The following is a 20,026-nucleotide window of genomic DNA, read 5'->3' as shown; positions in this document are numbered from 1 at the left end:
ACACATTTATTGTGCTGATCCCTCGTTATCAAACACTTGTGGAAAAGATATATAATGAAGACACGATGGTCACTCAACTGGAAAATAACTGTACGTGCATCACTGCTTGGCACTCTGGAGAGTGATGATGCTTGCTGTAATCCATATAGCGCACTCTGCTGGTGAAAGAGAGCTGCTGGTGTAATACAATGACACTCAAATGAAATGAGATTTGACTGGTGAATAAATCTAGTAACATCATCACACATCTGTGATAAAATTATAAAATTATAATACCGATAGTTACTGGATATGCTAATATCGGCCGATATTATTGGCTGCCCGATTCATCGGTCAAGCTCTAATTTTCATCGTAAAAAATGTCAGAAAGCTTGAAAAAAACGCTCATTACAATTTCCCAGTGCCCATAGTCATTAAAGAAAGAAAGAAAAGAAAACCTTCATTTAAGAAGCTGGAACCAGCAATAGAACTTTTTTTTCCCTATTGAAATATTTTGCGATTAAATTGTTTCTGTTTAAGTAAAAAATGTGATTGTTGCAGCTCTACAATAAAATATATTATAGTACAAGAGGTTTAAAATGAAGGATATAATGCCAAAATATTTGAGGTTGAAAAGAAAACAATAGCAGCTTAGTTAGAATTAATTAAAAATATCTCTCGTTGATTTGCCCATAAACAGAAAATTTACCAATTTAAATTTCAAACATTCCTCGGTTGCATCTTCTTTAAAATACAGATCTGCCCGTTTTTCTTTCTTCCCATCTTATTGAAAGCTAAAAATAATTTGAAAAATCGTCCTGCTGAAAAATCGTCCTGCTGGACAAACTTCACTTCTTTTCTGTAAATGATTCATTGACGTTTGTGTAAATATATATAATATAGTCAATGTGATGCAGCAGCAGCAGTGGCTGAGATATTTTGGACCGACCGTGTGTGGATGAATCTCTGCGTCCTACACTTCCTGTAATGAATAATGTATTTTTTGATCTCTAGCAGATAAATGTGTATATCTTTCATACTCCACTCCCCCACTGAGTTTCTCTTCTCATGTAGCCCATATGTGAACTTAAACTAAGTCACAGACCTGTTTCCAGTGTTTAACCCACACACTTTAAAGCAGCCATGTTAAAGAAATATCTCTTCTTGTAGGTCATGGGAGCAGCACACACCCACAACTTGTGGTCAGAGATCCAGTCATGTTGACTAAGGCGATGACTTCACCGCTGTGAGGGTGAAAAAGACGGCCGCGCTTCCAGATAACGCAAAGCTCTTTGATAAAAAAAAGAGACGTTAAGGTTGAGTAATGACTGCTGAGCTCAGTGTTTACATGTTGATACAGCGAGATGATGTCATCGTCCACAGAGGAGGCTGGTAGAGCAGCTGTGGTCAGGGTGTGGACTGTGGAGAAACAATACAAGAGCTCCTTCAGCATGTCTGCTTTTTTTTATACCCTCACTTTAAACAGCGGGTGTGGCCTGAAAACTGACTGCTGATCCACGTTTTATCAGTGAAAAGTAAACCTCTATCCTCCTAATATCCTCACCATATGCTGAAGATTTTCAAGCAGTCATGTGACGCTCCTGCTCCAAATTTCTATCAAGCACTCCACAAAACCAGGACTTTTATTCTATTGTTTTTTTTAAAAGTAAATAAGAAGGAGAAATGTAATCTAATAGTGTAGATTAATGAACATATTCATCAATAGATGAAATCATTGTCTCCCTAAAATCTACAGCTAGCTACAGAGGGAGCCAATAGCCTCGCGGTTAGGTTGTGCCCCGTGTACGGATTCTATCATTCTCTGCATGTCACCTCTCTCTCCCTGGTTTCCTCTTTCCACTGTCCTATCAGATAAAGGAATAGAAGCCCCAACATATATATAAAAAATCAAATCAAATAGCAAAGCCTTGAGGTGAAAGCAAGAAAAAGTCTGGATGTTCTATACCTGAAATGGATTCGACTCAAACTCAGGTGTCTGTAATTCATCATTACAGACATTCTATGATAAGGTTGTCAAAATATTTGATACTTCGATCTAATATCAGGTGTGGATATTATTTAATTTTACATCGTATTAAAGTTTAAAAATCTGGTATCATTACAACCCTAATATACTACACAGTCACTGGCTGTTATCCTGCCATCTGATAGGTTGATAGATCTATCAGTAGAGCTTCACAAATTATTATTTCACAATAGAGCCACTCATAGTGATTGCAATACCCCTTACAAGAGCATTTTATTGCTCAGCCCTGAATTGAAGCAGTGAGTGCAGTACTAGAACCCATAATGAAGAGGCCGTGTTTGACAGAAGGCTCGTCCTCGTCCTCTGCCCCGCAGGTTCAGTTTGGCACAGAGTCAAACATTTTCACTCAAGAAGACACAATATCTCATCCTGAGCTGTCAGGAGGAATATTACCCTCCACAAATCCTCTCTCATCTCCGCTTTCCCAGAAAGATTTCCACTTCTGCTTAATCAAAGGTGCACAGGCACGCTGAACAAATCCTCTGCGGACAGAGGTGTGTGTGTGTGTGTGTGTGTGTGTGTGTGTGTGTGTGTCTGTCTGTCTGTCTGTGTGTGTATGATAGACTCATGTATGTGTGTTTGAATATTGATGGACAGTGAGGGGTGGTTAGACTTCTGTGCTTTAATCCTTCTCTCTCACGCAGTCTTTCTCAGAAGTGTTGGAGGGGCATGACTGTGGAGTGTGTGTGTGTGTGTGTGTGTGTGTGTGTGTGTGTGTGTGTGTGTGTGTGTGTGTGTGTGTCATACCCTCCTGGATAAACAGGTGGGGTTTAAGAGGATGATCTAAAACCTGCAGGGCATCATCAGGCCGTGTGGGGTAGCAAAGGACAGGATTAGGGGGGCAGGAGGATTGGGTTGAGGCTCCCACTGTTCCTCTTAATCTTTGTGTGTGTGTGTGTGTGTGTGTGTGTGTGTGTGTGTGTGTGTGTGTGTGTGTGTGTGTGTGTGTGTGTGTATGTGTGTGTGTGTGTGTGATGGTGTGTGTGTGTGCGTGCATGTGTGTTTCTCTGTCCGTGCCAAGGTCACAATTGAAGAGGTATGCAGATCATCATGAGCCAAAGCCCTCTGTGATTCACTGCCATCTGGGTGTCCGTTCATACATCATGCCAGGGGCTTTGTGTGTGTGTGGTGACATTGAGGTGACTCTGACCACAGCGGCTCATTCACACCCTCAGCTCACATGCCAGCCCTGCTGCCCCAGAGTCGAAACAGATCCCTCAGATGGGCAGAGGTGGCAAAAGTACACACACGCCTATCTCAAGTAGAATACAGATATGTGTGTAAAAAAAAAAGGCTTTGATTAAAGGAAAAATAAAAACTGCTTTTACTTATCAAATGAAGTCAAAATAAAAAGTGGACAAGATTTGAGCTGTTCTCACAGTATTAAAGTCAATATTAAAATGTATTCCTCTGACATACTGTACATGTCTACTGGGTGTTTCAGTGCAAGGCTAACTGAACCTCCAATCATATTAAGACGATTCAACTTGAAACTCTCAAACATTTACACATGACATTTTAATGACATTTTAATTGTTTTACAAATGTGACAAGTTGAGATTTCTTTTGTTTCCTGCTCTAGTTTGTTCCACTTTAATCACATTTTCTATGGGGATATTTATGAGAACTGGATTTCAACCATTTTGTCCAGCCTTTCTATTCTGGTCTGTGATTCACCAGCTGACTATACTACTGTTATTAATAATCATTTCTGATATTTGACATTTGTATTATGCCTCTGTTTGTTCTTCAACTGACCACAAGGGGGCGACCTGAGGCAGTGAGAGCAGAAACTAACATTTAAAGCAGCTTTTGTTCATGACTGAGGCAGCTGAGAGTGCTGTAGACCAAATCAGATTTCTGTCTTGTATGGAACTCAAATTTATTTTTTCAAAGATACTATGAGAACAAATATATATATTTATATTTTAAATGTTAAATCTGCTGGATTACATTGTATCTACACCTATGTGTAAAAAAAAAAAACAGCCAGACCAACAAAAGAGATCACAAGATTTTTAAGATGTCACAATTTTACACACTGACACTTTAGAAAGGCAATCATGAAGGTGTTCAAGGTATGAGCAGGTGCAAAACTACATGATGTCGTGTACTGATGTTGATTCTCTCTGATTCTAACATCACTGTGTGAAATATGAAACAGACCTGACTTTCATCTATTTTAGTAGACATGGATGCAGACAGAGTGCAGATTAAGTAATTCAGTAGAAAGGGGAGAAGAGGCTGCAGACTGCTGCTCAAAGTGATGCCAGGTCAGATGTTAATAATTCGCTTAAATGTCTTTCAGCAGCTTCCAGGGACGTAATCCCTTCTATTTTTGGAAAAAGCAGACGTCCCTCCCTCTGACTGATTCATGTGTACTAGAGTGTTATGAGGAAAAATAAAATGTCAGCTTAATGATTGCTACCCACACGCTAAACATGGCCTGTAACTCAGCCTGACAGATTGCACTTTAGGAATATAAGAACATATGTGTTGAACTCTGTTGCAGGAAAATAAAACCTTTTTCAGAAATCTATACAGCAAATGTACACATCTAAATTTGTAAATGTTGCAGATATCCTTCAGGAATAACACAACTTGGAGTGTGTGCGTGTGTGTGTGTGGGCAGTAATGTGCGCTTTCACAGGCCTGAAAGTAAGACAGCAAAATTGCATCATCACTGCCTAGAGTGGTGTGCAGGTATGTGTTTGTGTGTGGGTGTGAGAGTGTGCCTGGTCAATATGTAAGCTGCTCTTCCGGTCCCCTCGACCAGCAAGGAGTGAGTGATTGAGTAGAGTAACAACAGATATGAGAGAGACAACAATACACACTGTACTCTGTGGCCCTGAGTTTGCGTGTGTGTGTGTGTTTGTGTGTGTTTGTGTGTGTGAGAGAAAGACTGAGAGAGAGAGAGAGAGAGAGAGAGAGAGAGACTACAAAGATAAACAGTAAAACAGCTCAAACTGAAATGAGAATTTACTATGGAATTTAAAAAAAATACTTAAATATCCTCAAGGAAAACAACAAACTTAAATGTATTAAATCCTTTACTCAGAACTCAGACGACCTTAGCCAGTCAGACTGGTACCATGTGTTCTAAAACAATACTCTCATCATTGAGTTACTGATTATAGTATCAGATAATACAGAAGACTCCAGTTGTATTTTAACCCAAAGCTGATGCAATCGAGAGAGAAAGCAGCGGTGATCCATTTCAATTCATAGGTCGGCATGTAGTGACATTTCTCAAGGTACATTCACGTCTCTTACAAACAGACGGTGTCGGAATTGCACAAAAACATTGGCAGGCGGCAGCATATCAATATCTTTGGTTTTTAACTAGCATTGATCGAATCAATGTTTACAATTCTGCTACCGCATCAACCCTACTGTTCAGTGTTAAACTGTGTGTTAATTTCTATGACAGGCATAATGCTATTAAAGACATGAAGTATGGGGTGCCAGTGTTTGAGTGGTTGGTGTTCGCACCCCATGTATGGAGGCTCAAGTCCTCCAGACGGGCTGGATCTGACCTGTGGCTCCTTTCCTGCATGTCATTCCCCACTCTCACTCTCTGAGTTCTGACTCCTTTCTCTAAAATAAAGGCATAAAAAGCCCCAAATAGGTTTAGGTTTTTTAGGTCCTTTCCTAGTGTTTTTCATTCTGACTGGTGGCCATGATAACAATGTTGATAAGGCAAGAGGAGTGAGGCTCCTGCAGCTTTGCAAAAACTACAATTCAATAGAAAGTAGCTCAAGTTAAGATCTGCTTCCAGGTCAATGTCTTCATGAGATGACACCACCACTAAAATTCCCTTTAAAGATACAACTTGAATAAACCACTAAATAATCATGTTAGATGTGTACAGCTTGGTCCCTTTGTACAAAAAGACTGCTAAATGAAAATAGAATTGTAGCGTAATGTGGTTGGTACAGGTGGAGAAGCTATAGCAACAGGTAGCAGTAGACCCGAGATAGCTGGTTAGCAACAAATAGTTGACAGACAACAGCGTGGGGATTTGCAGCACTTTAATACTTAATATCGACCATACAATGCCAGGTCTCTACGACGGTGTATTCACTAATCATGAACTGTGAAATGATAACTTAACCAACACCAGCTCATCACTGAGGTTGACAGTCCTCTAATGTTCTACCTAACACACATGCAAGATGGCTGTCAGAGTTACAACCTTCTCTATCACAACTCAAAACATAACAGAGGCTCCACCTTGTGGCGCTATTTGATACTACAATGATATTCTGACAGTTACGTTTATATGTTGAAGATAAACTGTATTGTTTGATTGTGCAATACTGCAATTACTCATCATCCCTCTAAATGTTTAATTCAGATAAAAAAAAGGAGGGCTTGAATTCTAAACTGTGGGATTTCTAGTTCTCTAAGCCGTGGCTGTGAGCTGCTGGTGTCACTAGGTGATCCATTACAGGGTCACTTATTCAGGAAACCTGACGCGTTAACAACCCGCCTAACATACAATACACCCGGAAGCACCCAGACAGCATGTCAGTCCTCAGGGGGGCTGGTAATGAGATACCTGTGTATGTGTGTGTAGGGACAGGAGAAAGAGAAAGGATTATTGACCCCAAAAAAAACCAGGTAAGAGTGAGAGGAGAGGAAATAAGGAGATAGGAGATAAAACAACAGTAAGGTGTGTGACAAGTGGTCTGCAGGTAGATTGCTTGAAGAGTCAGCAGAAAGGAGCACAGTGGGTGTGGATTGACAGCCGGATGTAAGTTCAGGGTTAAAATAACACTGTCCTCTCTCTCACACCCACACACACACACTTTGACTCCTAGAGGCTCCCTTTCCTCCGAGTTCTCCTCTGTCAGTCTGGGCCCCCGCGGCCCTCCAAGCATTCAGAGACACTCTCCACAAAAAGCACACTCGCTGCTGCTATTCTGGGAGCTTTGCTTCCGCTCCCCAACTTCCTTTTTAGTCTCTTTCCCTCCATCCTCGTACTTTCTGACTCTGTCCACCTTTCCACTGAGGAGCATTTTTTCTATCTCCATTCTGCTAAACAAGTTATTTCATGTAGTTTTCTGTGGATTGTTCATTCTAGGAGCATCACAGGCTCTAAAGGAAGAAATAGGCTACTCTTTCCAATCCTCCTTCAATACTTGGTATGCTTGACAAGTGCAGAAAAATTCAAAAAAGGTGAAGAAAAAAAACAAAAAAAAAACAACATATATATATATATATATATATATATATATATAACCAATCATATACATCCACGTCTATATTAGCCAACAAAGTTGTGCCAGAAAACCCCACTCTGCTTCTCCAGAACAGCTGGTGAAACATCAATCCTCTTAACTAGTCATAGCAGTTGACTTGATTTCGAAGAACTACTGTAAATGGTGGGTGGATAAATCCTGGCAGATAAGTAAACCTTAAAGGGCTGATTATCTTGATCAAATAATGAAAAGTCAACACAAAGAGCACCACATTATAAAACATTGTGTTACCTTCACTTTCATTCTGTCAAGCTAGAACTTCATATTTCTTAATTGTCCTGACAGGAATAATTAATAGTAACTGCTAAATAAAATATTAGAGAAATTATTTCTGGAATTTAGTATTGTATAAATTATATAAAATTGAGTACACATGTAAAGTACATTTACCTTAAAGGTCACATATTACACCCCCTTTCAACAAGTTTCAATAAGTGTCAGAGCTCCCAAAATCACGTCTTTGAAGTTTCTTGCCTATAAACCCCTCTATTTCAGGCCTGCTCAGAACAGGCTGTTTCTGTGTCTGTAGCTTTAAATGTGGGCTGTGTCTGACCACGCCCCTCTCTAGAGCTTGATTGGCGTGGGCTTTCTCACAACATGCCCGTTTGCCCAATTGTTTACGGTGAGAAGGCAGACACAGAGGGCAGAACTTACACCTAGCTGTGGGAGTGTCATCCACCTGGGGGAGGGGTTACTGCCCTTTGTGATGTCACAAAGGGAAAATCTCTGAACGGCCTGTTTGAGCACACATTTTTCTGAAAAGTGGAGCAGACAAAAGATGGAGAGGATGGACTTTTCTCATAATAGGGGGTTTGTTGTCACGATAGGAACACATATAAGTTTTAGAAAACCATGGTAAAGTGTATTTTGCATAATATATAGGGGTGTAAAGGTACACGTACTCGGACCGGACCGTTTCGGTACAGGGCTTTCGCACGAGGACCGATCCGAGTATGCGCAGAACAAAAGTACTTTAATCTGTGTTCCTACATGGACATGGTGTGGGAGCATAACCTGCAGCATAATAGAATGAACACCCTCCATCCCCATTCCCACAATAATGGACAAAGAGACGTTGACAAGACGAGAGTAGTGGGCCGTCGTTGTTCAGCGGACATCAGGTACGTCGCAGGCAACACGTCCAACTTATTAAAGCACTTGAAAAGGCACCACGCGAACGTAAACATCACTGCAACTAGGAAAAACAGACAGCCTTTTGCTAGTAATTCTGAACGGGCCAAAGCCATAACAAATGCCACTGAAGTTCTTATATTGACAGAGGGAAATATTAATAGTTCTGCGATGAAACTATACTGTCCCAGATGTGATTAGGTTTACAGCATTGGGGGGGTGGGGACAAGCCGACATGCCGACACAGCGACACGACGACACAAACACTTGAAGGAATCTTGGTGTTCATGTGTTACTTTTAATGACAGCAGTCCTTTTCTATCGGAAAGGTATCCTTAAATGACTTATTTCCCTCATTTCCCACTATATACACTATCCTATCCCTACAGTAAAGACACAAAAACCCCAAAAATAAATCTTAAAAAAAAAAAATAATAATATATATATTTTTTTTTACTTGACCTTCGGGGGGGCGGGGGGGCCGTTGTATAATATAATGGTAGGGGAAACACTGCGGTTTATTATGTGCTCAAAGTGCATTCAAAAAACCTTTGGCTGAATAAACTAAAAGGTGTCACTGTAATTAAAAAGAAATATTTTTACATATAGGCTATATTAATTAATTTCATTCTAAAATACTTTATTTCATTCATATCTTTTATTTATTGGAGACTCTTTTGGTTGAAGGATGCAGCATAAGTTTATTTTATGTTTTTTTTTTTACAATGTTTAATTTAAAATGTTATTAAAAAGTAACCTGAGCAGGTGTACAAGTCTGAATGTCATGATTTGGTCTTATTTAGTTTTGTATTTCAGTGTTTAGTGTTTCTTTATGTTCTAGTGTGTTTTGTTCATTCTTGAGTTCTGTGTGTCTTCAGTGTTTCATGATTTAGTTTTATAGTTGTCCTCAGTGTTTCTTGTCTTGTATTCCTGCCTCTGTGTTTTCCCTCCATGTTGTTTGCCCTGATTGTCTTCACCTGTGTCTTGTTAGTCTCACCTGTGTCTGATTACCCTTATTATTATTATGTCTATTTAGTCTCTGTGTTTCTTCCCCTCTGGGTCTGTTCATTGTCATTTGTCAGTGCGTAGGTTGTATGTCGTAGGTAGAGTGTAGTTTGTTTGTTTGTCTATGTCAGTATTTCCAGTTTTTCCTCGTGGCTCCTTGTTTTTCCCCTTTGGTGTTTTTGTTGCACATTTTTGAATGAGTGAGTTTTGTTTGCCTTTGGCTTTTTGTTAAAATAAATGATTTTTTGTTAATTCTGTGTGTGTAAAAATAATGTGTAAAAGGGAAATTCTAAATGTTCCTAATAAAGAAAAAAAAGTGTTGCATCAGGTCCCTTTACTGTACCAAACCGAAGCTTCAAAACTGAGAACCGTACCGAACAGAAATTTTTGGGTACTGTTACACCCCTAATAATATATGACCTTTAAAATCATAGAGAAGTACAGAACTTCACATTTATAACAAGTGCGATTGTTTACACGTCAGTGCATACTTCCATCAGACATCCTGTCTGGCAAAGAACGGAAGTCTTGCTTCACTGCACCAGTTTTAAAGAGACTAGTGTACAGACAAAAACTCTGATGATCTGCCGCACACACCGAAACAGCCAGACTGTTCACAGCATTTGCTTATCGAGTTGTTTCACAAAACAAACAGCCCATCCACTCACACAAAGGCATGTTGGCTCATTGCCTACATTCATGGGCAAAGATACGATACACACAGAGTCAGTGCCAATGACTTCCCCTCCTTCAAAGCTCTTAAACACTAAACTAGAATATTATTTCTCTTCGCACTGAGGCTTTCAGACACCTGTTTAGGATTGTCTGGCTGGCAAGTATCCTGTGTTTAGGCCTGTTTGTGCCTCAAGAATAGAGGGGTGTCTCTTAATGCAACAAGTGTGACTCTCACTTCCTCCTACTCTACCTCATGATCACAGAATTGCAATTCAGTGACTGTTTCCCGAGGTAGAAAATAAATAAATGTGGGATGTGACAAACCTCTTTTGGATACACAAACACAAGCCAGATCAAACAGGAAACTTCCAACCACATCCATCTTCTGTTTTTCAATGTTTATCTGTTAAGATGTAATAAGAAACTTGCAAGTTGTGTTGATTTGTTCAAGGTTTCTTTATCCTGATACAGCAAAGCTCTCTTAACCTCACACAAACACACATGAGAAAAAAACCAACAGCATAAACCAAGATGACATCACCCTCTGGATTGGCTGCGCTGCATTTCAGAGGTGAATAGTTCCCATTCAGACATGAAGTGAGCTGGTGTGGAAACCTCCCCACTCCGAGAAGAGCACACTCACTGTTTGGCATGATCTCATGTCTGCATAGTTTGCACACCGAGACAGAAAAGCAAACAGAGAGCAGGGCAGATAATAATTTATCTTACCTGCAATATTTCACTCCACAGGAGCCTGTTTTCCTTTCCTGGTCTGGGTCCAGCGTCTGCTCTGACACCGTAGATAGTCCTCTCAGGTTGATGACAGGAAGTCAACCATGTGCAGACGAGGCCCCCAGTCCATTGAGGTGAGATGTTGTCCGGCTACAAGTCCATGGCACTGCAAGGCTGGCACACCTTCACATGATTTCATCCTCATCCATTTGTCAACACAATGCCAGGAGTGTGTAACAGGACTTGCCTTCAAAATAAATGTAAAAAAAAAAAGGGGGGGGGAGGAATGTCACTATGTCGTAATATGGTCTTAATATTTTTATTTTCATTCATACAGAATGTCAGTCAGGTAACCACCTTAACACACACTTTGTTTCACTTTCTCTGAGTCACTGAAACGGAGCACCCATGGGTCTTTGTTCACCCACAGAGAGATCTAATATTGCGATGAGAGGATGAGTCAGGGAGCCAAGATCCTGGAGGGGTTGACAGGGTTTCAACAGAAAAGGAGAACAGTGTACTGGAGGATATATTGCAGACATTCAGAATTAAAACACTAAGGACTGATTATAAGCACACTTTGATTTATGGAAACAGGACTGCAGTCAGAGTTTGAACTCTTCTGATAAACATACACTTATAAGAATAAGGTGGCCAATTAAGCTATTTAACCCTTTTTCTAACACTCAGTATTGTTTTAGGATTGATTTTAAGGTTTTACTTCTTACTTTTAAAATACTTCATAGTCTGGCCCCAGAATATATATCTGAACTGCTGTCCTCTTGCCAGGCAGTGTGCAGCCTGAGATCCTCAGGCAGGGAGCTCGTCACTGTTCCCACCTCAAACTAAAAACCAAAGGAGACCGAAAGTTTGCTGTTTGGGCTCCTTGGCTGTTGAATGACCTGCAGGAGGATGTCAGACTAGCTACTGGACTTTGTAACATGGATTTTGACGAGTGCTTTAAATTAATAAACTTTATTATTAATTTATTATTAATATTATAGAGATTCATGTACCAGTACATTACTGTTCAACAACAAATGAAATTCAGTTTGTTTCAGAATAATACAAATACGATTATACAGTGTCAGGCAACACTTTATTGTAATTTAACATCCACTAGATTGTCCTTTTATTTTACAGAAAATGAAAGCAGACTTTCAGCAGCAATTATCCTCCCACTCTCATTTTACACATGCGACCAAAACAGAGTGTCAACAACACCTGAAAATAGTTCATAAGCATTTGTTAAAAACCATTAAAACCCAAAATTAAAGAAAATAGAACTCATTTGACTCTTCAAAGCATAGCCTAGCTGCTGAATCAATAACCCACTGTATATGTAGGCTACAACCGGAAGCAGTTTGCAATGCTGGATGTGAATTTACTTGACATTGTTCCAAACCAGGTCTGGGGGCTGTGGTAGGAATGCCTGAGGGGCCCTGCGCAGGAGAGGGCAGTATGAATGAATCAATGCAATTCACACGGACAGAAGAGGACACAGTCCACCCACCACCTAGTAAAGTAGCTGACTGGAGCCTACAGTGTCAGAGGAGAAGCTCACAACAAGGAGGAACACCGAGCTATTCTTCCTCCCTGCTTACTCTCCACAAATGTCTCCTTTGTCTGTAAGAAAGAGGAAAAAAAGACTACGTATGTAGCTGTGCATGGTGTAACACCAGCAGGCAGGACATCGGTCCCTAGAAGCTCGTAGACCTGAACTATTAACAAACACACACTCTCAACGGAGTGGTCACTTTTAAGTGACTGTTTGAATATGGGATGTCATTAATTTATTGACACGTGCACTATTCATGCATTTATAGCTCAGGCTAAAACAGTAAGCTGCACTTTTTCTATTGACAACAATCTGAAACATGCCAGAGGGCGACATCACACGACCCCAGCAGTTTTTACAGTTTTGTTACACAACTCTGACAGTGGGCAGGGCTGGGAGAAGGTACTTTATAGCTACAGCCCCCACCAAGGCACAGAAAGACAGACAACACCACCCAGTCTCTAGAGAGTGTAAGAAAGGCCAGAAATAAACTGCCCAAACACAGTGCACGAAGCACAGAGGCCACTTCATACTGAGTGCCCCGCACAGCAGTGTGCAATACAGGGAGATGTGGTTAAGAGTCAATCATCTGGCTTACACATTGGGCAAGCCCTCCAGCCTTTTTTTTAAAGAAAAATAACTTGAGGTTGATGTCCAAAATGTAAAATGTCCTGTTCCTCAAAAGGTGTACACACTATATAGATATAATGACCACTCTAAAAATGTTTGTGATAAGCAACATGCCCAAAACAAGCCACGGGTCGGACTGCATGTGATCCACAGATCAGGAGTTCAGGAATGTAAATAACAATCACTGGAATAGTATCAATGTGTACATGATGAAGAAAATGGAGTAAGATTATACATATCTTGTTGATATTTTAAGGCTGAGCTGAAATATGATCAGATCCGTGTATTGGTATGAAATAAACTGACTCCATTATATATTATACCAAAGTTATTTAGTCAAGTGGGGCCTCTGAACAATGTGCGCCACACAACACATAGACAATGAATGGGTTTCAATGCTGTCTCCACTGCATCTGCTAAATTGTGTAGCTGAGTGGATGTTACATATCCAAACATGAAATATCATGTCATGAGCAAAAGAAGCTGAGTCATCCCAACTAAGCTCCTGTCTACAGAGATCTCCTAGATCAGAGCCAACCACAGGAGCCAGGATAAAACAGAAATGTAATTTCATTGAATATGGAGAGGGTCCCACTTCTGGAAAAGGTCTACCTTTGACTGTCATCTTGGACTTAAACATGACAAAACAGATTTGGAGACAGCATGTTGATGTGCACATAAGTACAGTTGAGTGCCCCATTGCTCCTGTTCTGCTGAACAGAGGTGAACACTGAATGCACTGTGGTGATAACTGGATGATACAGAGGCTGTGCCAGTATGGACTTTTCTCTTTAAGCAGAAAAAAACAATAAATCTCCACTGGCTGAGTGAGACTCAATATTTGTACATAAAGCTCTTCATCCTTTCTGCTAGAACTTTCTCTTTGAAACAAGCTAATAATTAAACAGGATCTGTCGGGCTGCATAGAAAGCCTGCCTCTCCTGTAGTTTCCATTGCACAGTCACTGCTGATTCATGCAATCCACTGTCAACAGAAAAGTCTTTCATTCACTCGACTCCCCCCCCCCACTGATGAAGTCAACATCACACAACTGACCAAAAGAAATGTGTTTTGAATTGCATCATCTTTAAAAGGACCACTTGAACACAGACTGGTCTTTCTCTTAGCCTGTAAAGTATCTGAAACTAGTTTCCTGAACATTTATACAAAAAACAACTTGTATTCCAACAACGTGTCAGGGTTAACTTAAAATAAATTGAGTAATAGCATCATCATCTTGTTTTGTAGATTTTTCTATGGCTGCTGAAGGATCATATTCCCATGATCAGGCTGCCACGGTGGTACATAAGAGACGGGGTAATTAAGGCCAGGGCAGATATTTTTCCTCCCGAGGACAATGGAAAGCTGCATTTAGGAAGTCGAGACACTATTTAGAGGTTGGGGGAGTGAAACACAATATTCATACAGTAAGGAGACAGAATGAAATCCAGGACTTCTTCTATTGTACCCTCACACACATGCAGTCACCTCATCTCTGGTTGGTGTATCATAGTGACCAGACAAGGAGAATGAATCTCAAATGTAACACCATCGATACGCTTTAACACAAAGGTGTCCAATATGCTGTCGAGATTTTTCTTTGTATATCACTCAAAGTTTAACCTTGATGAAAAACACGGTTATTCAACACATTTTTCTTGCTGTGAAGAACCTTAATGAACAGACCAAAACTAGATTCTTTATCTTTAATCCAATAGCAGTTTTCAAACTTCGATAGCATTTGAATAACATTCCAACTATATCAATACCACAGCAACAAAAGCACAAGTCCAAGGTAACCAATACTGGCTCATTTCTTGTTTTTTTTTTTTAATTCTCATAAACTGAAGGCAAACAGCTGGTCTTAACTAAGAACGTGCTCTCTTTCTCTTTCTAGCCCTGTATTTTTTTATACTATCCATCAATAAAACAACGATGGTTTAACTTGTATATGTAACACATTGTATCAAAGATGTTAAATGTCTTGTCTCCATTCTCCTTTAAACAGCCAAACCCTGTTGGTGTCAATAACAGCTTTTGATATTTAAACTAACAGGACTCAAATAGGGAAACAGCAGATTCATGGGGATTGGATGTTTATAGAGGCAGAGTGATAACTCAAGTTTCTGCCCTAGGATCGTGAAATGTACTAAAAATAGAGACATTATAAGATGGAAACACATTATGTAGTATGACTGTATCATGTCAGCAGGAAAACAATGTGACTTTGTGATGTGTTAATGGTTTAATGGTTTGGTAAAGCCAAACAAGCAGTATGGAAAACAAGTAGCTAAATGTGGTATGACGTCCTCGTGTGATAACAATGTTTTGGTCCCAAACTTCCTCACACAGCTTCAGGTCATCATATTATATATTTGATTATTCTGCTCATTAAGATTCAAAACAGTCAAATTGATGGGAACCCGGGATGCAAATATCTGATCCCTGGCTATCATACTTTATGACTTGGACAAGGAGCATAAATCTGTTTAAGTATAATAAACAGCTCTGATTGCTCTGAGTCATCAAATGTTTGCAAGCATTTTAGCCATGCAGGAAAGTGGTGCAACACTCCCACAGAAATGAAACCCATTTGGAAATTGGCACTCCCCAGATTTATTGCTGAGTGCTAACTGGGAAACAGGCCAGTAATGACAGACAGTTTCCTTTCAATCAATCTCACATCTTCAATTCCATTTAATAATCGCTCTCAGAGCAGCAATAATAGTTTTCCTACCAACATCTTTGTGTTTGTTTTAAAGACCATATTAAATCATTCTGATCATCACTCCATTGGCTGTCATGAGGAAGACGCACATTGGCACATGACTTGAGCATCCATGGCAGAGCACAGGGCTGGTTGCTTTGAAAGAATTATTCTTCTAGTTCTACTTTTTATCTTAAACTTTGGACTTAAACTTTTAAAAAACAAACAATAAAGTAAACTTAGTTTTGGCTTTGTCCAGAAGGCTAAATCTGGTCCTCTTCCAAAACATTTCCCACAACAAATCTGGTCTGCAAGAATTAAACTCACTTCCATATGAAGTCTAGAAATCTGTGACAACAGATAAATATTTAGAAGATGTAAATGCCACTTCAAATAAGCTTTTCTTCCATATCCACTGAAAAACATTGGTTTTGTTAAACAGAATCCAACTAGCATTTATAAACTGGCTTTATTCATTTCAAAAGAATAATATTATCCAAAACAGAAGCCGGTGTCTTGACTGTAAATGTACTAGCTTACTAGTGAAAAATCAATATCCTATCAAATCCATAAAATCTGTATCAGTCACAGAATCCTGGCCTGGTTGTCCGTGCATCTTTAGTGAGGAGAGCATGACTGCCTCTGTGTCAGTAAATGTGTTTAACTGCATTTATGTCTTATGACTGTCAGCCTCATCCCACTAGTTAAGTGAATAATGGAACATCCTGCAAGTAATGAAAGCACAGAAGGAGTTTGACTTTAGTGTAAAAATGGAAATAGATTAGATTGCAATATGAAACAATATGACTGAGAGGAAAATAAACAATTGATGAACTGACTTGAAGGGTATACTGCCCTACAAAGGCAAAATACCTTAACTCACCAGAGTGTAGAACTGAGATAAATGACTTTAAAGTCTTTTTGTTGTCCAGCCAAATGAGTTGCAGGCAGAATATTGGAAATGTGGCAATTCTTTGTCTTTTTAATCAGGTTATTAATGTTCATACAAATCTTGAGCTTAAACATGACCTTTGACCCTTATTTGGAAGTTAAGGTACTCTGCCTTTGCATTGCCTGTACAATAATAAAGGGTCATGCCAAGGCAAAAGGCATTAACTTCCATTTGTTAGCTCCCTTGGTTGCTGATCACTATATTAAATCAGTATATGATAATAATGATAACATATACATGAAATCTAGTGATCATGGCACAATTAAGTGCTTGATGACAGATATTAAAACAAAGGCATAACACCTTAACTCCACTGCAGTAAAACAGTAACTTCACTTTGATCCGCAGCAAAACAAAGGCAAAGACCCTGATGAGTGAAGTTACTGGACTCTGTCTTGGTTTCTCGAGGGCTATTGGAAGTTAAGGCAAATACAACCTACTATTTTCTAAAAAAACAACAACACAATTGACTCAAGATATTTGTCCACATGATAAAGCACATCTGTAATGTTCCAAAAATGACAAAAACTAATTTTCGAAAAAATTGAAGTTACTGCCTTTTGCCTTTGTAGGGCAGTATGGAGAGAGAAAGAACATTTTGGAGGTCAATATTAAAAAAAAAAAGTGGTCTGCACAATACAAAGCTTTTCTGACCACCTAAACGTCACCACACAGGAAGGTGGGAGACGGTAGCTCACCCACATTATGGGTGGTTTTGGTTCTAAAGAAACGTGTGCTTGGACAGAGTTATTGTTCAGCACTTTATCACTGTCAGGCGGTGTATTGATGTTAGCACTCCTACTATAAACATACAACCAACAGTGTACAATACTCACACTGGATAATACGACTGAAAATACTGGAAAATTTGGAGTCAATGAAGCTAATTCCCTCTGATGCTATGGGATAGAAAGAAGGCACAAACTACAGCAAGACAACATAAATATGGGCATTTATGTCATTCACCGCATGTACAGAGGCTAAAGTCTGCAGATGTTGGGTGTCGAATCATATCTCGGCCCTTTGCTGCATGTCATCCCCCCACTGTCTCCTCACAACATATATCCTGTCTCTCTTCAGCTGTCCTATCCAATAAAGGATAAAATGGCCCAAAAAATGTAACTTCAAAAGACAACCCAAATTGTTGACATCAATTCCAGCAGAAAGCTTAACCAGCTGATGTAGCACCTGTTTGTGGAATGGGACAAACACATCACATCCATTTTGTCATCATTTATGCATACAAAGTTGACATACTTATTGTGGCTGTGATGGAAAATGGGAGACATCACGGGATATTTCCCTGAGAACAGGACAGTAGCATTAACAAAGGGAGATGTCCCACTACTCTTCACTTGACTGCATCAAAATGATGTTGGCCATTATGAGCAGGTATCCATCCCCAAGGCAGTACACATGCTGAATGACAGAGCATTGCTTGATAAAGTTACAAATGTTTGTTTTTATATATGTATCGCAATAAATTCAGACTTTTGCCAAGGGTTCATCAGAAGGCTTACGTCACGATAACGATGATATTGTGATTAATTGTGCATCCTTAATACTTATCTCAAACACACATGTGGTGTTCAGAAACATCCGAACAGTCGGCTGAACGATAGCGACCTGAACTCTGACCTGTCAGAAGACAGTGGGTCAATCTGCTTCTTGAGTTAAAGATTGGCAACAATTAAAGTTAATTGCACCAATAAAAAATCAGTTATGAGTAAATGGCTTACATAATGCTAGGCATAAAACTGTGAGCATTACTCATACATCTACAGATAATGATGGCTATTACTGCAGGTTTGTAGTGTGTGTGTGTGTGTGTTTGTGATAATAAGACAGGTGAGTGTGTGGGTGAGGAGGTTGGGTTTTTTCATTGAAAGTATCATGAAGAAATAAAAACTGACAGTGACCAGTGAGTGAGTGAGTGAGTGAGTGAGTGAGTGAGTGAGTGAGTCAGTGAGTGTGTGTGTGTTTGTGAGAAGGAGGAAGAAAGCCTTATTTTGCTACCTTCAGGCCGTGTATCTGACACCAGGTGTGTCAGGTGTTTGTGAGTTAATGTCAGAGATAATGAACAAGTCGGAACAAGAAAAGCCTAAGCAGCATATATTTCTAATCTTTCTAAAGTCTAACACTTATTTTCCTAGCAGGTGATTTAGTCATCCTGGGTGATGTGATTTATTTTATGTGAAAATGTCAACTATGCAGATTCACAATGGTTGCATTCTTATAACGTACAACTACAGGTTAAAGCACATGGATCAACAGATGCCCGCTCATCCTTCACTTTACTGATCCCCAAATATTCAAGTTTCTGTGTGATAAGTATCCTGCTGAGCTAATTGTCAGACTTTTGTTCTGATGATTTCATTTTAATCCTATATTTGTTTTGAATTACTGTAGGAGTGACACAATTCGCAAAATCCTCTGTTCAATGTGACTTTCCATTCTAGAGGATAACAGTATCTTTTGTTGGACTGTGGAGTCTTCATTGCAACCGATCATTGGTCTGATTCCCTGACAACTGTGAGAAAAACATTTTCAAATTGTTCTCATAGGACATGGTGGTTTAAAGTGTGACATATACTGTATTCTTTATTTTAGTGCAGGGAAATGTGGTGAAATAGTTACAGCTATTTTAGGATAAGATAAGTCATCTTTATTGTTTACAACAGTAAAATCTGTCATCAGCATTCAGGCAGCATAAAAGCATAAAACAGACAGTAAAAACCCAATTAACTACATTAAATACATCTCTAACAACAGTAGAACAAACCGAGGTAAATGGCTTGTTGTACTTTTTTTCATGACTTATAATCTTGCCAGCTTTATTAGACCAGAGGAACGATATCAGAGATTTTACAGTCTGGTCCAATTCCCCTTTTTTGTGTTGGTAGAGCAAGGAGAAGGACATATTAGGCATCCTAAAATGCCACTGGGATGGACATTTCTAGAGATTTTTTCAGAGTAGGTAGAACCGATGTATGATAAATGGTTTAGACATACGTTTATTCTGACTGGACAGCAACCGCAACCTTTTTCCCTCTGGATTTTCAGTATCTATTGTCTGTGTCTTTGCGTTTTAATCTGGAAGCAATCAAATGAAAACAGATTTTAGATTGAACATTTGTATGACTGACAATCTGAAATATAACAATGTAATGAAATCAAAATATTTAAGCCTCCCAGCCTGAGAAACATGACTGCTGTGGGAATATATGGTTTATTATCCAAATCATGGACATTGTAAAATGTTGTGGGTGTTACTCTGCACTAAAGGGTGGGCACATCCTTCAGAACTGAGCTCACTTCATTTGTGAAATTGGCTAAGGGTCATGAC

General features: G+C 39.5%; 1 protein-coding gene across 1 annotated transcript in view; it reads right to left on the bottom strand.

Annotated features, from left to right (window-relative positions):
- LOC132978929 (activated CDC42 kinase 1-like) overlaps positions 1-20,026 on the bottom strand; it is a 60,907-nt gene that overhangs the window by 39,131 nt on the left and 1,750 nt on the right. The window contains exon 2 of the mRNA XM_061044304.1: positions 10,831-11,080. The gene's annotated coding sequence lies outside the window, so the exon portion shown is untranslated. The remainder of the gene's footprint in view (positions 1-10,830; positions 11,081-20,026) is intronic.

Source organism: Labrus mixtus, chromosome 8, assembly GCF_963584025.1.
Source record: "Labrus mixtus chromosome 8, fLabMix1.1, whole genome shotgun sequence".
Taxonomy (NCBI): domain Eukaryota; kingdom Metazoa; phylum Chordata; class Actinopteri; order Labriformes; family Labridae; genus Labrus; species Labrus mixtus.
The sequence above is the reverse complement of the archived record's forward strand: the minus strand, read 5'-3'. Positions and strand labels throughout refer to the sequence as shown.